The sequence below is a fragment of the Onychomys torridus genome, chromosome 5, assembly GCF_903995425.1.
Source record: "Onychomys torridus chromosome 5, mOncTor1.1, whole genome shotgun sequence".
Taxonomy (NCBI): Eukaryota; Metazoa; Chordata; class Mammalia; order Rodentia; family Cricetidae; genus Onychomys; species Onychomys torridus.
In genome coordinates, this window is record NC_050447.1 from 83,177,251 (window position 1) to 83,198,767 (window position 21,517).

General features: G+C 47.4%; 1 protein-coding gene across 3 annotated transcripts in view; it reads left to right on the top strand.

Annotated features, from left to right (window-relative positions):
• The first annotated feature begins 204 nt into the window (after positions 1–204).
• Svil (supervillin) overlaps positions 205–21,517 on the top strand; it is a 205,147-nt gene continuing 183,834 nt past the window's right edge. For all 3 annotated transcript variants that reach the window (XM_036188286.1, XM_036188287.1, XM_036188288.1), the window contains exon 1: positions 205–574. The gene's annotated coding sequence lies outside the window, so the exon portion shown is untranslated. The remainder of the gene's footprint in view (positions 575–21,517) is intronic.

Sequence of the window (21,517 nt, forward strand, 5' to 3'; positions counted from 1 at the left end):
CTGCAACGTTCGCTAGGATTGCCAGGTCTTATCCCTAGAACCACTGGAAGCTCTCGCCGGCCGCTCGCAGACTCGGAGGTGAGCTGCATCTCTGGCTCCCGGAAGCATCGGGTAAATAGAGCCCGGGGCTGATGAGCCCAAGAGCCGCGGGGCGCGTGCGCGGGGCGCGTCCCCGGGCCCGGCCTGAGCGGGAGCGCGCCGAGGGGGTGGGTCGCACCGGCTCCGCTGGCCTGGCGCGCCATCCGAGCCACTCAGAGCGCCAGGCGGCGGACACCCGGGGGCCCCACAATTAATACCCGGCTCCCGCCCGCCGCGCGGGGATTCGCGCACCGGCTGTCCGGGCAGGAGGCGCTAGGTCAGTTCTGAGCCCGCAGATCGCTCTATTCCAGACGCTGCGACCATCCGGAACGGTGCAGACTCTGCCCGCGCCCTCCTGGAGAGCGAGCCGGGGCTGAGGACTGTGCCCAGGACCCTGAGGTCCAGCGCAATTGTGCGTCCCCGGAGCTACGGGGACTTTGTTGCAGGCGCCGGGGCGGCAGGTGGGAGAAGGCAGCTGCGCAGAAGCGCGGAGAGGGTGAGTAGGGTCGGGAAGTTGGGGGTCTCGGAGGTCTGGAACAGGCCCTCGCGCCGAGATGTTCTCTAAGCCGGACCCTTAAGTTTTCACTGTGGACCTGCGGGAGGCTGAGAGCTAAGCTGCTGAAGTGTGTTTACCCCGCCGGGGTAGCTCCTAGCCACTCCCCCCAGCCTGGCCTTGAGCCGCGACCCGACCCAGCGCCCCCAGCCCGGCGGCTGCCGCCCGCACATGGGGCTCCCCGGGAGCCTTTTATTACAGGGAGACCCTGAGTGTGACAGAATTCCGCCCTTTCCTCCCGTCTTTTCAATCAGGCAGAAAAGAGACACTAAGACTCAGGGCACAAACTTAGTTTGAACACTGTAAACGCTGCTCTTTCGGTGTTTTTAAACTGCACGTGCGTACTGTGGATGCATCATGGGTTTTTTTTTTTTTTTTTTTTCTTTTTTCTTTTCGGGGCACGGTGGGCGGGGGCGGTGGTTGGTGACAGCTTGGCCCGCAAGGAGGACAACTCTGGCCTCTCGTGACTGTTCTGGGTGCAGGCATAGCTTTTAGGATCTGGCGCAGATCGGTCCCTCCCCTATCGCTCCTGCTCAGGAAGGGGCGTCCCTGCCCAGAGTCGCATCCCACACTCTCTTCTTCTCTGCATGCCCCGCGGGGCTCTGCCCGGTGGCCCGGCAGAGGGCGCCAGCTCCTGATCGCCGCCCCGGCCGGAGGAGGGGAGGGAATTTGCAAGCCTCCAGGTAAGGAGCGTAGTGAATCATCCAGCGGCGGGGGGTGGGGTGGGTGAGCAGGGCTCAGTGGCAAAGAGGCGGCGAGTAGCCAGGGAGCCGCCAGTCGGGACTGTGGGACTGCTGCCCCGCGGGAGGCTGTGATCCTGTCTAGGAGGCGCGGGGAGAGCTGGGCAAGGTGAGGAGTGGCCGGGAGCTCCGAGGCAGCGCGGGGCCAAGGACGGCCGGGGTCTCGGGATGCCGCTGTGCACCTCCCCAGGTGGGGTATGGGGTCGGTTTCTTTGCTCCCAGCGGTCCTGTGGGGGCGAGGCTGGAACCCGGAAGGCACTAGCCGGGACGGGTGGCGGGTCCACAGGCCGCTACCACCCGGTGCTGTTCTAGCTCGCGGGGTCCAGCGTAGTAACAAAGACACCGGGAGGCTGCCGCTTCCACCCACTTCCGCCCCGCTTCCACTGCGGGGAGGTCCGGCGGTGTTTGGATTTTGGGTTTCCGAGTTTTGGGGAAGTTAGGTGAGAGGAGGGGTGGAGAAGAGGGCTCCCGGGCTAGGGTGCACGAGCGAACACAATTCCAATTTCGCGGTCTCCTCCCTTTCCCCAGCCGCCCGGGATTGCGTGGGCTCCTGTGCCCTGGGCCGCGCCTCAGAAGTATTTACCCGGGTTTGGGTTTTGAACTGGGCGCTGGGCGCACCCTGCCACCTCCTGCCCATGCCCCTCCCCGTGGTGTCTGCGCGTGTGCTGGCTCCACAAGGGCGGGGCTTAGCCCGGGTGACAGCCAGAAGCTCCCCCCCCTCCCCATCCCCCCACCCCGGGCACCTAGAAAGTGGAGTCCCAGAAAGTGTTCCTTGCATTACTGTGAGCAGCAGAAGGAGAGATTCGAGTCCCGGGCCACAGTCTGGGTCCGATGCAGGGTTAAGGGCCTGCTGTGTAGGACTTGGAGATCTGGTGAAATCAGCTTGTTGCAGTTGCGGTACCGTGGAAAGGAACAGGCCACTTGGTTTCTACGACTCCATTTCCATCTCCAGTTGTCGCACTACAGACCCCAGCACAGGCACAATTATTGTCACCCCGATGGGTGTCGGGGGAGGCTTCCCTGTGTGTCTCAGGACCAGGACCTGAGGGGAGGAAGTATTGCTTAAAAGAAAGCCAGACAGTCACACTCTGCTGGCAGGTGCCCTCAGCCCCAGGGTCAGCACATAAGTCTTCTTTTCACATCTCTTAGCCCAGCCCCACAACAGCCTGATGCTGAAGGGCGGGGCTGGCTGGCGTTGATGACGTGCTGGATACTTAGGAAAATCCCTCAGATTCTGCCTTGCATCTCACCGCCTCCTTTGGAGGGTGGGTTCTGGAAACTAAAGGTTCAAGAGGCGGAATGGTCTGCCAGTCAGTCAGTCCGGCTCCAGAAGGGGTGCTGAGAGCCTGTTCTTGCAGAAAAGGCAGTGTCTGAAGAGGTTCTGCCTGGTCTTGTGTTGTTGTTTTGAGACAGGGTTTCTCGTTGTAGCTCAGGCTGGAGGAACTCATGGCAGTACCTCTGTCTCAGCCTCCTGGCTGCTGCTGGGGTGTCAGGCACGACATATTTGTCCACTGTTCAGTCCGTGCCGTCATCCCGGACATCTGATCTCGTTGGGCCTTAGTCTTCTTCCATTAATGCCACCGCTTCAGTGACACCAACTTTTTGTAAAGTTTAGGGAATGTGGAAAAATTAAATAAAAAACAAAACAAAACAAAAAACCCAAAACCAACCTGTAGAATTAAAGATAGTCCCATAAGAGAAGTCAGACTTCATGTGCTGTCTCACCAGGTGGACCTGGGGCCAGGAATTCTCCCCAGCACAGGACCGGCCACAGGGCTGAAAGTGTGTGATAAATTAAGTGAGAGCTGCTTTTCCTGACTAATTTTTTTTTTAATTTTTTTAATTTTTTGGTTTTTTGAGACAGGGTTTCTCTGTGTAGCTTTGCGCCTTTCCTGAAACTCACTCTGTAGTCCAGGCTGGCCTCGAACTCACAGAGATCTGCCTGGCTCTGCCTCCCGAGTGCTGGGATTAAAGGCGTGCGCCATCACCCCTGGGCTTCCTGACTAATTTTTAACGACCTCCCTCACACCAGTTTCTTTCACAGAGAATATACTGCCTACATTGTTCAAGTAACACTAAGCTCATGTTTAAGATATGGGACTTTGGTATGACCCTGAATGCTCCTTAAAATGTGTGGCTTTAAAGAGAGAGGTGTGTAGTCTAGAGTAACACACTGGGGCTCAGAATGTTGTAGTGTTGTGGCAGCCATGGGGACTCCTGGGGGTAAGAAGTGAAGGCCAAACCTGTGGAGTCAGAGTGGCTGGCCTTTGGGTGCGTCTACAACCAATGCTGCCTTACCAATTGCTCAGCCTTGCGGAGCTTTATTTTCTTCCTTTAAGATAATGGTAGTCTAGCCTGATTTCCAATTACAAGGATAAAATTAGATGATGTCTATGAGAGACTTGGCACAGTGCCCAGCACATAGTAGCTGCTCAACCAACTGATGAGGTCTGAGAACAGCATTCTACTTTCTTCCCCTCCCTGTGACATCAGGTAAAGAAGGAGATGGCCAGTCTCTGGCTCAACCCCACCCCTTTTGTCAATTCTTCAGCAAGGAAGTGCTCTGAGGGGTTTCTCTTTGTCAGCAAGCTGGGGGTTGGGGGGAAGTGGAGGGAAGACTGTTGGTGATGGAAACTTGGTTTCTTGCAGGAGGAATCTGCCCGGGCCTCCGGAACTAGGAGGCTTTCCTCCTGGCAGCACCACTGTGTCATTTTGTGGCTAGCTTTCCAGTCATTTCCCTTTCCTTTAGATTGAAAGCCAGTATCCAAATTACCACCAAGACAAGACTTAAAAAAAAAAAACAAAAAACAAAAAACCAACTTAAAACTGAACTAAGAAAAGGAAGTAAGTATTCTTTTTTTTTTTTTTCCTGTCCAGTTAATGAGCCTTCTATAATACTAAAGAAAAAAAGAATCTGCTTTTGTGAAGTTGTGTTATCCCGATCTTGGGAAGAGGAACCATTTTTTTTTTTTTTTGAAAATGGGACCATTTTCTGAGTCTTTAAGAGAGTTGATGGGGAGGAGGGGAGCCTGCACTCTGCTTTCAGCCGTGTTTTCTCAACTGTGGTAGACTGTATGACCTGAAAATTGCTGTGCTTTTAGAAGCTGCTGGAAGACAGCATGTAGGGATAAAGCTGAACAAACATGGGGCAGCCAGGGTGTCCATTTCACATGAGAAAACACTGGGAAAGTCTTCAACTTCAAAAACCGAAATGGAGAAATAGTCTGTCCTGCTCTCCCCACTTCCTTCCCTCTGTTCTGGACTCTGCACCTTTATCTTTCAAACACTCACAGGCTAAAACCTTGGCCATCCAGAGCCCTGGTGTGGTCTTGATAAGTGGTACCTTCTGTCTGTGGTGGAGATGGGAGACAGAGAGGGTCTGTCACTGTGCAGGTTCTACATTTGGACATGAAATGTAGCTCCCTCCCACACTGGAAAATGAGCTGACCCTATAACCGGTTGACAGATGCATAGGTGAGGAACAGGGTTCTTCCCCACACACACACCAGCTTTGTGCCTCTGGCTCCATTTGTGACCACTTGTGACCCAGTGTGCAGCCTGAAACAGCTGCAGGGCACACGCCAGGCCCACACCGGGTGCTGCTTCCTTTGTGGGGACGATGAACAGGCAGAGTTACTTTGGATCACATAGCAGCCTGGTCGAAAGTGTCTTGCGGCTCCCAGCTGTCCTACCACGTCTTTGCGTAAGGAAGAGAGCTTGCCAACTGCTGCCACTGAAGTTCCACTGACTGCTCTGGTCCAGTCGTGGGGAGGTTAAAATCCAGGAACTGTTGTCCACAGCAGCTTCTTAAGTTGTCTCACTTGTTTCTTAACGTCAGTGGAATGCCAGATAGAGTTGTAGTTTGTCAGGACAAGACTTAAAAGTAAATGTCATGACGTTTTTCTCCAAGGTGAGTGTTTTAAAGATTTTATTTTTTAAATGTGTGTGTGTGTGTGTGTGTGTGTGTGTGTGCGTGTGCGTGTGTTGTATTGCACACTTGAGTGCAGGAGCCCAAGGAAGCCAGAAGAGGATATTAGATTCTCTGGAGGCTGTCAAGCTAAGTCTTAAAAGAAAATGTCACAACTTTTTTTTTTTTTTTTTTTTTGTCTAAGTAACTATTTGCAAGATTTTTTTATTTCAATTATGTATATATGTGTGTCTGTATATGGGCATGTACGTGCTCCCAGGGGTCAGAAGAGGTCATCAGATCTCCCAAAACTGGAGTCACAGGTGACTATGAGCTCCCAACATGGGTGCTAAGAACCAAACTGGCATCCTCTCAAAGAGCAGTATGCACTCTTATCTGCTGAACCATCTCTCCAGCCCCTCAAATTAATTTCAAAAAATAACCATTAGGTATAGTTTTTCACACTTAAAACATAGTCTCTTTATATTTCATTGACTGATAAAGTGTTAGATCTAGCAGTAGAATTACGTGCTTTAAAAAACATTGCCACATGAATCTGGCTTAACTGTATACATTGTTCTATGCAGCAGGTCTCAACCTTCCTAATGCTTCAACCCTTTAGTATAGTTCCTCATGTTGTGGTGACCCCCAACCATAAAATTATTTTGTTGCTACTTCATAACTGTAATTTTGCTGCTGTTCTGAATGGTAATGTAAATATCTGCTGTGCAGGGTTATCTGATATGCAACCCCTGTGAAAGCATCATTTGACCCTCAAAGGGTTCGTGACCCACAGGTTGAGGGCCACAACTTTAGAGGGAGGCGTGAGAGAGGGGGATATGATTAACATATATTGTATGTAGTTCTCAAAGAATTAATAGAACTATTATATTTTGAAAAAGAAAACCTATACTAAGAGGAGAATGCCTGCTGTTGGTGGGGAGACACTTGTCACCACCTGAGCCTGCCTGTCAGCTCTTGCCCAGGGCTCTGAAACATCCATCATCATTAATGTGAACTGTGAGTTGATGGATGGCCCTTCCATAGCCACAGTGTAAATAACAGCCCTCTATTGGACTCTCGTTGGTCTCTATCTCCTTTGCCCTGAGAGAAGTTATGAAATGGATGGACCTCAAGCTCCCTGACTCCAAGTCTCATTCCTCAGGGCTCTTGTCTACTGTCAATGAGTTAGACTCTGCAGTCCTCAGCTCTTCCATCCGTCCCCCGATCCCCCGTTACCATATTCACATGCCTTGCACTTCATCTGCTTGAACAGAGTTCATGGGTTTTTACACTACTTCCATTTTTTGGTTGGCTTTCTTGTTATTTTCACTTGGGGCTACCCAGGATGTCCAGCCTGGTCCTCAGGGCTGATGAGCATGGGTCTCTTGTCACAGAAGAAACTGAGGCTTCTGCATCTGAAAACTAGCTAGGCTAGGACTACGTGAATCTTCTGACTCCAAATTCAGCCCCTTTCTAGCTGGGGATTGGAAGGGTCAACTCCACAGAAGAGCTTTAATCTGGTGTCTGCTTCTGAGCTTTCTTGTGCTTGTCCTGAGCAGCGCAGTGGCCCCGCCCAGTTCCACCCCTGCACACCCTCCCTGGGGTAGAGCTTTTCATTGTGTCTTTTGCATTACGGTTGTTCTCTTGCTGTCTTATGTTTCTAAGTTTTGTCTCTTGACAAAAAACAAAACAAAACAAAAAACTACCTACAGATATTATTTTCTTATATTTTTGGTTGTAAGCCTACCCTTTAACGTCTGAGCCATCTCTCCAGCCCCAGATATTATTTTCTAATGCACACAGCCCTCTTTTCTGTTACATGTGCATGTACGCCTACATGTACATACTCCCGTGTGCACACACCCCTGTGTGCACACACTCCTATGTGCACACAGAGACCCATTATGGATGGCTTCTGGGCCCATTTTCCTTTCTCAGCCAGCCCAACACCTTTCAGAGGTAACTCCACGTTTACAGCATAAAATGGTTTATTTCTGTTCAATGGTTTGGATGCTGCAGATTTTCTGATGATGTTAGATATAGATTGGAGGCCCAAATTAACCTGGCCTGTGCTGGAGAGATGGCTCAGTGGTTAAGCACACTTGCTGCTCTTCTGGAGGACGGACCTGAGTTTGGTTCCAGCACCCACATCAGGCAGCTCACAACTGTCTTTAACTCCAGCTATTGAGAATCCAATGCCCTGGCATCTGAGGGAACTTTCATGTGTGCGCGCGCGCACACACACACCTACATGTAATTAAAAATATTAAAAATAAATCTTACAAAACCGAATCAACAACAGCAACAGAAATAACCTGGCCAAGCCTTCTCTTAGAAGGACCCTTGGGAGATAAGCCTGTTTCTCCCTGGGAGTGACACGTTCTCTCTTCTACCTCATGCCACTCAGGGGTTGAAAACAACACCCGTTTCTTTCCCTGTAGGTAGAAGGTGACAAGCTTTGGGGTGCAGCCACAGAGAGCCCCCTTTGGCTCAGTACTTTCCCAGCAGCCCGAGTCTTGCTCTTTCCGTGCACCCTGGTACCTTCCCTTCTCGCCCTCCATCTCGAGCAGCTTTCCCTGGTCCCTAGCTGGACCTCTCATTTCTCACTGTCATTCTGTCCATCCTGCTTGGGATGTCTGTCACCCGACTGGCCACCTCCTGGCAGCTCAGGGTTTCAGGTGTCTTAGGGAAGCCTTGCCTTGGATGCCCTTCCGCCACCTGTCATTGGTGTTTAATTGCGTCCCCCCACTAGCCAGCCTGCTCTGACTTGGGGTCAGTCCCCATCACCCTGACCCCAGCAGCATCCCTGGGTTTCCAGGAACAGGGCTTCATGCATCTTACCTTCTTCCTTCCCCCGTTTTGGACAGTGCCTCTTAATTCTTTTCAACCATTTGCAAACTTATCCCTTTGCTCTGAGTTCGCCCCATCTGGCCATCTCTTCACTGCAGCCGAGGAGTTACTTTGAGTACGCCGTCAAAGTTTTGTTTCCCGGCAACTTTTGCCTTTAGAAAAGTTCTTTGGAATTGAAGTATGGAAATACCAGTTATGAAACTGGTCAGGTCAGGCCATCTAAAGGCTTGAACTTTGGGGAAGATTGCTTGAAATTTATTTTGGCTTCCCTTCCACATGGCAGCACCTGAGAGCAATCGAAATGCACGCTTGTTTTGGATAACCCTTCCTTGTTGCAAATGGAAATTGTACGTGCAGAGCAGAATTAAATTGTGCTTCACCTCCCACCCCCACCCCTTCAAATTCTATTGCTGGAGAATCTTCGGAGGCATTTTGCACTTCATTGCTTTGTCTGGGTGTGTGTAAGTCATGGAAGACTGGTCTTATATGGTTGTCCTGGAGCCTTTTGTTCAGTAGGTTTTTTGGGGATTTCTGAGCACTGATGGTAAGAGGCCAGGATCCTATGCCACAGAGAGAGTGAATCTTAGGAAATCCTTATCTGACTGATCCTAATGAAGGCGTCTTGGGAACGAATGCAGCCCCTGGCTGTTGGCTGTCCTTGCCCTGCTCTGTGGTAATAATATACTGCTGAAGCTTCTACCTGATACCTTCTCACTGCACAGAAACTACTCTTTCTGAAATTGTGTGTTCGTGTGTGTGTGTGTGTGTGTGTGTGTGTGTGTGTGTGTACTTTCCTGGTGTTGAGAATGTAGCTCCATGTGAATCCTGCTCTTACAGGGCTTTCTTTCAGTCAGGGCTCCAGTGTAGAGACAGCAGCATAGGTGCTGGGAGGAAGGTCCATTCCAGAGGATAATGGGTGGGGTGCTGCAGCCACCTGAATCCTGACAAAGGGCTTGCATGTTCTATCTCTGAGCACAAGCCTCCGTAGCCTAGTGCCTCTGAAGAGATGAAATAAGATGACAATCTCTTGAACCCAGATCTAAGGTCATGAACCTTTTGTAATAAATTATGGGCTGTATCAGTAGATTCCGGTGTGCACTTGTCCCCTTTGATGCCCTTCCCCACAGCTGTTTGTAGTGAAGGATAATCTAAGTCTGGAGCCATCTGTATAAAGGATATTTAGTGGTGATTTAAAGAGCTCCTCCCTGCTGTGTGAGGGACCCATCATGGGGATCTGTCTGATTGAGTGTAATTACACATGTCCTCAGAGTATTTTCTGTGTTCAGTTTTCTGCCAACTGTATTTGTAAAGAGACTTGCTTTCCCCTTTGCTGAGTGTTGCAGTAGCACACTGCCAGAAATTCCTGTCTTCCAGGATAGAGGACAGCTCACACCTCTTTGCATCTTTTCTGGGTGTAGTGCCTTGCAACCAGTTGTCTCTAGTTTCTGCCTAGGTGGCTTCCACACTTAGGGTCTTTGCTGTCCAAATGGGCCCTTTGCTAAATAGAACATAGTTATCAGGACAAATATGCTAATACAGGACACATGTGCATGCTATTACATGACCTGTTGTGTGCATACTACTACAAGATGCCCAAGTGTGCACTGATACAGGACACACATTCATTAATAGTGCAGGCACATGTGCACACCAGTACAATACATGCATGAATGAATGCACACTTGTGCAGAGCACATGTGCACATAATTGCAGGATGCACACTAATGAAGGTGTGTGGATATCTGGTCCTTGTCGGCAGAACAGTATAAACTATTCTGTCCTGTGCCATTAGCTCTTGTTGGGATGTATGTAGCGGTGGGTTCTAATGAGGAAAAGCCACAGCTGAAAATTTGGAGGTTAAGGTGCCTGTTTTAAAAAACTATGGTTCTCATAGTTCATGGATTTCAAGGCTAAAAGTTCTGCATAAAGAACTAAGGACTTACATTCCTAGAAAAAAGTGAGTGATCTGACCATGAGAGCAAAGAACAGATTTAGAGGGAAGGGAACAGCCTTCAAGCAGTAGTAGACCTTTCCCATGCTGTTCCTGAAAACGAATTTGGTGGGAGACTTTGAAACACTGAACTAACCCCCTGCCTCTCGCCCACATGCTTCATACTGGACCCAGAATTATTTAATCATCTTTTGAAAACCAACCCTCACAATATACTTGTGACACTGAGTTTCCAGGAAAAAGAAAAACATATGCTTGACAAGAAAATTGCACGGTTCTAAGTGGTTTAGTTGATTATTTATGTAACTCTAACATCTCTGTGTTAAAAAAACTACCAAAACTTCCTCATTTTTTTTCTTTAACTAAAAACTTTCATCACAGGGTGCTTTTCCTGTTCTCAATTCCTAGAGTGCTGGAGGAAGCTCTTTATTTTCTTCCATGTGAAAATTACTTCCATCTTAAGCAGGCCTCGAAAACAAACCCTTCATCTAGTGCTTGTTTGAATGAGAGATGTCCCCCACAGGCTCATGAATTTGAACATTTGGTTCCCACTTGGTGGTGCTGTTTGGAGAGGTTTAGGAGGTGTGGCCTTGCTGGAGGAAGTTTGCAAGCTTTGAGAATTCATTGCCCTGCCCCACTTCCAGTCAGCTCTTTGCTTTGTGTTTAGAGTTGAAGATGTGATATCTCAGTTTCCTACCAACATGCCTGTAGCTGTCTGCCACACATCCCTGCCATTGTGGACTCTTACCTCTCTAGAACCATAAGCCAAAATAAACTCTTCTATAAGTCTTTTCTTCTTCTTTTTTGTTCGTTTGTTTTTTTTGTTTGTTTGTTTGTTTGTTTGTTTTTTGAGACAGGGTTTCTCTGTGTAGCTTTGGTGCCTTTCCTGGAACTCACTCTGTAGCCCAGGCTGGCCTCGAGCTCACAGAGATCCTCCTGGCTCTGCCTCCTGAGTGCTGGGATCAAAGGCGTGTGCCACCACTGCCCGGCTAAGTCATTTGGTCATGGTGTTTTATCACAGCAACAGAAAAGTAATCCCCCCCCCCCCTCCCATAAGTGCATGCCCCCCCCCCCCCACACTTTTAAAAAATTCTGTAAACTTACTGTGGAAAACTCACTTTGACTTTTGAGCATAGACACTAGTCACGGGCCAGACAGTAGCACTCCCGGATTTTGCTTGCTCCAGACACGTGGTCTCCAGTGCAGTCTCTTCTCCGCTTTCCAGTTCAGCTAGAATAATGATTCTCAACTTGCGGGTCTTGACCCTTTTGGGGGGCTGCATTTCAGATATTTATATTATGATTCACAACAGTAGCTAAATTACAGTTATGAAGTAGTAACAAAGTAGTTTTATGGTTGGGGGTCGGTCACTACACCATGAGGAACTGCAGCATTAGGAAGAAGTTGAGAACCACTGAGCTAGACAAAGACTTGACCAAGGGTGATGCTGAGTTTGCATAATCTTTGCTCAGTCTCTTCCCCTCTCAAAATGGGATTTTTTTTTTACAGTTTATTTATTGGGTGGGTGGGGTGGGGGTGGGTTACGTAGGTGCCACAGAGCCTGTGGCGAAGTCAGAGAACAGCTTGTAGGAATTGGCTCTTGCCCTTTAGCACGTGTGCCCCGGGGAATGAACTCAGGCCATCAGGTCTAGAGACAAGTGTCTTTACCCACTGAGTCATCTCACTGACTGTCCTCCCACATTTTCCTTTTTTCTTGTTAATTCTCTTTGGTTGCCAAATTCACATAGATTGCTTACACTTTACCCAACAGTGGCTGCTCTGTTTCATCTTTTCAGAATGGTCTCCTCATTGTTTTGGATTCTGGGGACAAATGAACACATTAATGAGATGTGGCAGCAGGCACTGTCACCCCATTGCAGTTAGGCTTGGTGAGTCAGTTACCATCACCAAGTATATGTGAGAATGAACATGTTGTAGACTTGGTGTTTTGTAAAATTTTGGCATAGGGAGAAAGGTCAAGACAACACAGAAGAGGATCGGAGTAGGTTTCCTGTGTAGAGACTCGGTCCCCTCCTTGTTTGAAATAATCAAGTTTAAATCTGAGATGCTTTTTGAAACTTGCTTTTAGTGACCAGATACTCTTATGTATTTTCTATTTTATGTGTGCAAAATACTTTTATGTATTTTTATGTACAAGGAACTCTGCTGGCATTTTTTTCATAATCCTCTTGTGATATATGTAGTGGTGGTGTGGTGTTGGTTTGAATGATCACTGTCCCCCATAGTCTCTGGCATTTCAAAACTCGGTCCCCAGTTGGTGGCACTGTTTGGTGAGGCTCGGGGGTGTGGCTTTGGAGGTACTTCACAGTAGGCTGGGTTTGGGAGTTTAAAGACTTGGGCCATTTCTGGTGTGCTCTCTTTGCTTCTTCTTGTGATTTGAGATGTGAGCCTTCCGCTCTCACCTTCCAACTCCATCTCCCAGGTCTACCACCTGCTGCCTCCACTTGGCTAATGTGGACACTAATCCTCTGGAACCATAAGCACCAAATACATTCTTTCTTCTGGAAGTTTCTTGGTTGTGGTGTTTTATCCCAGCAATAGTAAAGTAATCAAGACAGAAATGCCCCTTTCGCAGGTGAACAGTATCAAGGCCCTCGGAGGTAAATGTCTGGTCAGAATGGCCCATGGGTAGCAGGAAGAGCAGTGGGAAATTACTTCTTCAGTGTGTGTTCTCTCTCTTACTTCCCTCCCTCCCTCTCTTCCTTCTTTTCTTCCCTTTAAGCTTCCATATTGCTTTCAAGTGTTGTTGTCACTGTCTTCTTAACCTTCTAGCTTCTGGCCAGCTGTTTGTGTAGAAAGTTTGGGTCAAGTGTTAAGTCAATCTTTTTAACTTCCAATACTCTATGTGGTGGTCTTGCATAAACTGTTTCAACTTTTTCTTGCTACTACACTTTTTATTATCATTATCATTATTGTTGTTATTATTACTTTATTGACAGAAAGTCTTTAGCAGTAACTTGAGAAATATTATTTATAAACCTTTTATAGTTGCTGACACAATACGAAGAACATAAATCAACAAAATGCTCAGTTGGTAGTTTAGTACCCCAAATACCCCCTGATAGTTTCTTGTAACCCCAATACCTCTTAACAGTCTATTATGTCCCCAATACTTCCTGACAGTGTTATCAGAAGCACTGGCCTTAATCATTCAGAAGGATGCCCTGTTGCACTTTGATATGCTTTGTGTTTTTCCATATAGTTCATTTGGTTTGTTTGTTTGTTTTTCCACCTTAAAATACAAGGAAAATATGGCCCAAGAAGAAAAGTGCTGTATCCAAAATTACCAATAAGTGTCATGGCCCAGCCTGGGACAGGCCCTCTGACTTTGGACCATGCTTTGTTCTCTCCTGTTTTGACTGTGCCTGTAGCAAGTTGTAAGTTTTTCATAGTACACCTAAAAAAATAAAGTAGTTATGGTTATTTCCTCACAACTTGGCTACAAAGCTGCCACCTTCTTTTCTGTGCTAATCCCTCGTGAGCCCCAAGGCAACAGCTGCTAGAAGCCAGTTAGTTCTCACCCTAGACAGAGCACAGTCTTCTGCTCATTGAGAAGCCAGGCTCAGGAGACCTTGGAGACCCAAGGAGAGAGGAGGGCTTTGCTGCTACTGGATTGGCTTCATCTTTGCTGGGATTATTCAGGCAGATAGGATGGAGAGCTGAGCCCTGCTCTAGACATGCTCGTGGTGGTAGAGTGTACATGTGGGCCCAGACCAGTGTCTACTGAGATGTGCTAGCTCTCAGTGCATTCCCATGGAGAAGCAGTGTGCTGTCATGAGGAGTTGGTCTTGTTTTTGTTTTTCTTTTCTTTTCTCCCTTTACATAGCTCAGGCTATCCTGGAGCTCACTATGTAGACCAGGCTAGCCTCAAACTCACAGAGATCTGCCTGCCTCTGTCTCCTGAGTGCTTGGATTAAAGGAGTGCACCACCATACCCTGAAAGTAGTGAGGAGTTTTCATCTAGAAGGAGGATTTGTATTATTTCCAGGCCAGTAAGTGAACAAACCTGGTCTTTTAATCAACTCTGCCATCTCCATTTTATGATTAATTTTTAAGCTTATTTTTATTTGTATGTGTGCCCATATGTACCTGGAGGCCAAAAGAGGGTGTCAGGTGCCCTGGAGCTGGAGTTACACATAGTTATGTGTTACCTGACATGGGTGCTGAGAACTGAACTCTGGTCCTTTGCAAGAGCAGTGAACAAGGGTAGTATATGCTCTTAATCACTGAGCCATGTCTCCAGCCCCATAGATGATGATGATGGTGATGATGATGGTATGTGTGTGTGTGTGTGTGTGTGTGTGTGTGTGTGTGTGTTGTATTCATATGTCATGTTGCACATCTGGTGGTCAGAGCACAACTTGAGGAGTCAGTTGCCTATTTCCATCATGTGGGGCTCAAGAGACTAAACTCAAGTCATTGTATTTAGTGGCAAGCACTTTTACTCACTGACGTTTAACCAAACCTTTGAATTTATAATGTAGTACACAGCTTGTCCACTTTGCTTTGCCATAGTACTCACCATTGCCGTTGGCTGTGGTATTTTTTAAATCTCGTTTTACCTTTGGTCTTCTGGTCAGAGTATTAATGTCCATATCTTCATTCAGTTTTACATTAGTACTGTGTTCAGTGTGAAAATGTAGCTATTCTTTTCGTATCAACTTTAGAAATAATGTAGTTACTTTTCCCCTCTTTGGTATAGCAGGTTTTTCCATGTAATTACCAAGCCTGGTTTACATAATTATCACTGTAACTGTACAAAATGTTCAGGTGCATTCGTAGAGTGCTGAGCAGTGTGGAGAACAAAACTGCCTCCATCCGACCCTCCCTTTGCCAGCATGGAGCAGATCAGAGGTGTGCTCCTGAATCAGCTAACACACCTCCCTCACTGGTCACTTTTTTTTTTTTTTTTTTTGGTTTTTCGAGATAGGGTTTCTCTGTAGCTTTGGAGCCTGTCCTGGACTAGCTCTGTAGACCAGGCTGGCCTCAAACTCACAGAGATCCACCTGCCTCTGCCTCCCGAGTGCTGGGATTACAGGCATGTACCACCACCACCACCCAGCACTGGTCACCATCTTTATGAAGGTAACTTTGAAGCCAACTCTTCCCAGAACAGCGAATTCATGCTTAAAGGAAAAATATCCCATGGTGCTTCAGTTTTTAAATAAATTCATATTGACTAAAGGCTAGCATTCAGTCCCTCCGTCTTTCTCGGCACATTTCCAGCAGCCAAGTGTGGACACTGGGTATCCTAGGGACAGATCAAGCCCTGACGTTTGCATCTCAACCCCTGGGACCTCTGCCAGTACCTAGACAGTAGTCTCTCACTTCTCAGGTCCCACAGCTGTGTCTTTCCTGTCTGTTCAGAAAGAAGCAGCATTTGGGAATTTTGAAAGGATAGCTGAGGAAGTAGCTGGTGTCTGACATGTCTCCCGACTGTAGCTCTGGGGCTGGACAGCCACCCACTGCCAGGACCATTAGGCCAAGTTGGACCTTAGGCCAGTCTGCAGATCAAAAGAGGCTGAACCTTCTAAACAGGCCACTCAGGGCGTGTCAGCCCGTCACAGTTGATCTTGCAATGGCTTTGGCAGCCCTTCGTGGGTGAGAGTCCTGTCGGCCAGGAGCCTTTTTCTTTACCCCTCCCTCCCCCTCCCCCAAGCAAGAGGGTAGTTGGGGAAAGCTGCCTGTGGCTAAGCTGGCTATTGGAGTTTTCAGATTTTCACTTCTGTTAATAATCACAAGCTATGAAAGTGCACCTGTAAGAGGGGGAAATGGATAGACTATTAAGTGTGTTGAAAATGATGTAGTGAGGTATTCTAAAATTCACTAGCCACCTTATGAACCAGAATGTTGTATTCAGCATGAGTAAATGGATTCTGTTTCATTGCATCTTGTCTGCCCCGCCCCCTCCCCCACTCAATCCCCTCTGTTTCTCAGCTCAAAAATTCAGTTTATATTAGAAAATGCATTTATTTGGAAATACATTATTTTGCTTGTTATTTTAAAGTATGAATTTTACCTGAAGTGGGGTGTGTGTGTGTGTGTGTGTGTGTGTGTGCTCACTTAGCTCTTCGAATTCTCACAACTTTTATTTTGTCCATTATCCTCTTCAGTGTGTTTGTGTATGTGGTGGTATGTGTGTGTGTACACGTATGTGTTTGTGTGTGCACATATGTGTGTGAGGGGGCAGAGGTCAAGGAGAAGTGCCTTCCTCAGTCTTCACTCTGTTTTGCTCACCAGGAGCTCACTCATTCAGCTAGACTCCGGCCAGTGAACCCTGGGACCCTCCTGTGTCTGCATCTTCACCCCAAGCACTTGGGTTATGGGCAAAGGTCGCCATATCCAGCTTTTATGTGCGTGGTGGGGTGAGGCAAACCCTTAAATGTGTTGGGATCCTCTGCCCTTTGCAGTCAGGGCTGTCCTAGACTAGCTTGCCTGCCAAATCTGGCATGATATCTGTTGGTGTAAATAAAGTTTTGTTGGCACACAGCCTCACCTGTCCATTTATCTGTTCAAGCTACAGCAGCAGAGTTGGAAAGCTACAGCAGCCCCATACGGCCCGCAGTGCCTCAAATATTCATTTAGTGATTTGAGTGATTGTAAAATTGTACTGGCCCCTGATTTTCACCTTCAGTGAGATAGATTCATGAAGACAGTAAAAAAATAAAATAAAAAAGATTCACCCATCAGAAAGCAGTGGTTTCATTCCAGAGACAAGAGCATTCGGGTTCTGATGTCACTGTTTTGTGTTTGCTTTTTGACTCTGCTGTAATATGTGGAAGGTAGACACACACACACACACACACTCTCTCTCTCTCAAAAACTGATGGTAATGCATTTAGTTATTTCTTGGTTTCTTTTTGAAATAGGATCTAGGTAGCCCAGTCTGGGCTGGAACTCCCCATTCTCCTGCCTTGGCCTCAGCTTCCTGAGGGTTAGAGTTCCAGGCCACAGCCACACTTGACCACTTGCTTATTGCTTTGACAACCTTCTAGTCTGTCGAGAAGTGTGTTTAGAGGTTTTGATTTCTGCTGTTGCTGTCATTGTTGCTGCTGTTACCCCAGGTTCGAACAACAGACATTGCAGCTTGTGGGTTAGTTTAAGGCAAAATTCATGGCATATGATTTAGAGACGTTTCTTATTTCTTCCTTTGGAATTTTTCTGGCAAATTTTGAGAGTCTGAAAATGTTTAGACTGACGGGACAGTGGGAAGAACAGTGTATAGTCGTCTCCCTGGGGAGGACATTGGGGTTATGTGGGGTCCATTGTCATAATCCAGGATTATCTTCCAGCTCAAATTCATTAATACCTGCAGCCTGCAGTATCTTTGCCATAGAGCTAGCTGCCTGCCACTCATGCTTGCACGGACTGCTCCATTACTCAGCCAGCCACAAAGATCCTTTCTTTGGGACTATGAATATTCATTTAGCTTACCTGAATTGTGGCTTGTACGGAAAGATTCCTAGAGGGACTGGAGATTTAGCTCAGTGGTATTGCCTTTGCCTAGCATGTGCGTGCCTTGCTTCAGTCCCTAGCAGCACATGCACTTAGAAAGATACTCCCTTAAATTTTCATTTACTTACCAGTATTTGAAACTGGAGGATTTCCACCTTATGATTTACAATGCATGTGTTTATCAATAAGTCACTACAGCTACACAGCTCTTGTCCCTGCTCAGTCTGCCCTGTTGCGAATAACCCTCTTAAGGCTGGCACACACTTCACATCGTTTGAGCAGTTCTGCTGGAGCATTTCGATCTAGTGCTCAAGCAAAAGTGACCTTGTGAAACAGTCTCTTTAACTGTATTAAAAGCCAATGTTCTTCTCCAGCCCTGAACTTCTGAGAACTGTCTGCCCACATCTTTTGGTGTGGGAGTTAGGTCCTGAGGTCTTTGGGGTTATCCTTGTTGGTGAAAGGATGGTCGAGGGAGCAGTGAAATAATGGGTACCTAGACTAGCACAGGGTTCCACACAGACTACAGCGGGGTGGCTCCCAGTCAGCCCTCCTGAACGCCTAGCTGCAGCTCATAACACCTTCATCTTTACCTTCCCGCCCCCAGTCACGTCCAGTCCCTACTGGGGGCATGGCTCCATCAAATTACGTTCCAGAGGATTTTATATTCTCTCTCTCTCTCTCTCTCTCTCTCTCTCTCTCTCTCTCTCTCTTTGTGTGTGTGTGTGTGTGTGTGTGTGTGTGTGTGTGTGTGTATGTGTTTGTGTACACGCATCTGCACACGTGCATGTGCATGTGTATTCACAAGTCCTGGGAGAATGGACTGCATTGCTCTAGCACACTCCACACTGGATGCCATGAGCGATGTTTTGACAACAATGCTGTTGGGGAGCAGTTACGCCCACTTTGAGTAAATGGGAGCAGAAGAGAAAGGTAACTCCTCAAATTTATTTCTCTATCCCTGTGGGTGATCATTTATCCCTCTGTCCTAGCTCCTCCGAGGACAGCTCTTTGGATGTCCTCCTTTCATTATGGGGGTGGGATTGGCCACGTCAAGCGTTTGTACACTCGGAGTGTTTATTGGTTCACACTCACAGCCTACCATGTGTGAGGTACAAGGGATGCAGAGAGCCAGCCTGGCCCTGTCTTCAGGGGGCTTTGGTCTAGAAAGGGAGCAGGCATGGATGATAAACTAGGAAACACAATTACATTCATGTGGCATGCTGGGAGCAGTGATGTGAATAGGGGTGGTGAAGAGCCTCTAGCCTGGTGCTTGGGGCTGGCTTCTTAGAAGAGGTACCCTGTCAGTTGGAATTGAGAGTGCACCTGTGGTGGCTGGCACCAACCACTTACACAAGAGCCCATGCTTGCCTCCACTCCCCCTGGGGCTGACTGGAGTGTACCATGCCTGTTGCTGGAGGCTCTTCAGGGCAGAAATATGTTTTGTGATGAATCATTAAATTCCCGGGGGAATATTAGTAAGTGGTTGCATATTTTCAATCATGATTTCCTTATTTGTGTTCCATAATAAACCCTTTCTATTTTCTCTCAAATAAAAGGGAGAAGAATTTAAGATTCAGTTTGAGCAGTAAATGATTTACTTGAGACAAGACTTTAAGTCTGTGTTTAGGTTAGATGTTCTCTTCAGGAAAGGGGCGAAGAGAGGAGAGAGTCTTTGCTGGTGAGAGACAGAATAAACATTTCAGAATTACTCTAAAAATACATAAACATCTTTACATTTTTAATTGACACATGTAATCACACCTCTTTCTGGAGGTACAGCGTGATATTTGCATACACTTCCACAATGCATAATGATCAAACCGGGCTAATTGACACTCATCACCTTGTGCATTTATTGTTTCTTTGTGAAAATAGCACTGTAGGTTGTGATTTCTTGTTTGCTTTCTTATTAGTAAGCTCCACCTCCTCTTGTAAACTGCTGTGGTCCTGGGGAGAGGCCTGTGCTCTGCCTCAGACTTGGAAATCACAGATCTGGCTGTTAGAGGAGCCATTGTAAGCTTGGTAGACTGGGAACCTCTCCTGAAGGTACAGGAATTATCAGTGCACTTGAACAGTCGTGCATGGACAGTTCCGAAGCCACCAGACAGCTGCCTCAGAGGGAAGTCTTTGCTGTCACCACGACTTCCCTTGGGCAGTTTCTTGGTCACCTAGGAATTCTACATAGGCTGAGAAATGCCCCAAGCTTAGGGGCACTGCTCCTCCAGGCAGAGCCAGGACAATGGCCTCCAACAACTTCTGACAACTTCCCCCACCCCCGTTTTCATCTCTTTGAGGCCACTGGTGTCTAGACCCATAGCAGAGGTCACTGGCTGATTTCATGCATCTGTGTCCCACTGGCTGCATGTTGAGCCCTTTGTTGAGGGCAGGGAGCCCCTGCGGCTGTCCAAGTGCGTTCCTGGCCAACAGAGGGGTCTGTGTTCCTGCTTCAGCTGTTGTGAATGGACGGAGCCCTGGCTTGGAGGAGGCGTGCACTTGGGGGTGAGAGGTACAGTCTTTAGGCAAGAGCCTTCTGGCAGGAGGTAGAGGCAATGGTGGGCTGCTGCCAGCCTCCCAGGAGAAAGGGATCTATGCACCAGCTTGGTACTTGGCATTGACCCAAAGCTGGCCAAGCTTCCCTCCAAGGCAGTGGGAAGAAGAAACGGCTGAATTAAGGGAAATTGTAAATATCGGTGGAAAACTGTGACCAAAGGGAGATAATCTTTAAAAATGTTGTTTGTGACAGTCTTACTAGAGATCTTGGAACTTACTTTGTAGCCCTTGGTCGGCCTCTAAATTGAAATCCTCCTGTCCCTACATCTGCAGTGCAGGGATTACAGGTGTGTGCCACTGTGCAGGGCCACACCTGGGGGAATAACCTTGAGCCTGTCTCAAACTTCGGGCTTTTTAAAAATTATTTACTTTTAGAAAAACTAATGTTTATGGCTTTTGTTTATTAGAAGTAAGTGCCTGGGTTGGTTTATAGCTCAAGCCTGGGAATGACGTCTGGTGTCACTCCCTACCTTAGCTCTTGAGACAGGTTCTCTCAATGAACCTGGAGGTCACTAACGGCCAGGCAGTCTGCATTACTGACCCTGTATCATCACAACTGGGTGTTTAATGTGGGTCCTGGGACCTGAACTCAGGTCCTTATGCTGGCACAGTGAGCAGTTTCCTGACCGAGCTATCTCCCAGCCCCGTGGTAAGTTTTGATGTGACAGATGACGCAAAGGCAGCCCAGGCACAGATGATTTTACTGAGAATTTCTCCCTCTCAAAAGCCCCATCAAAGCATGCTGTGAGCTGATGTTCCCATCACTCTCTGGTCTTGTCAGTACCCAGGGACCTGCTGATTTCTTCAGCTGTTAGGTCACTTGGAGTCCCTGGGTAGGATAAGCTGTAGGAAGAGATTTCTGGCTGTACTCTGGGGTGTGGAGTTATTTACCTGCTTCGTTTTGTTTTGTTTTGTTATTTGAAGTATTGGAGGTTGTAACCTAGGGCTTCACACATGACAGGCAAGCAATCTCTCTCTGAGTGATGTCTCCAGCAGTTTTTCTTATTTTGATGAAACTTTTATTCAAAAGCATGTTGTGCTCTGCAGAAATTTTTATGTGGTATTAGCATGAGGCTGTTCACTGGGACCATCTTTGCTGTCTGTCTTTCTCAACAGGCTACTCTGTCTTGCCTGATGTCAGACCAGTCATTAAAAAATACTTGACTTTCCAGCTGTGGGCACACATGCCTTTAATCCTGTCATTCAGGGGGCCAAAGCAGGCTAGTCTAAGTCACACAGCAAGGCTCTGTCTCAAACAAAGAAACATTTTTACTTCATCTTCTACTTTTTTTTTTTTTTAGAATGTCAGCCATAGCAGGTAACATGGAGACTTGTAATTAAGATATTTGCTAATGACATTGGATAATAATAGCAATAACAATACTTACAATAATAGTCAATATCAAGTT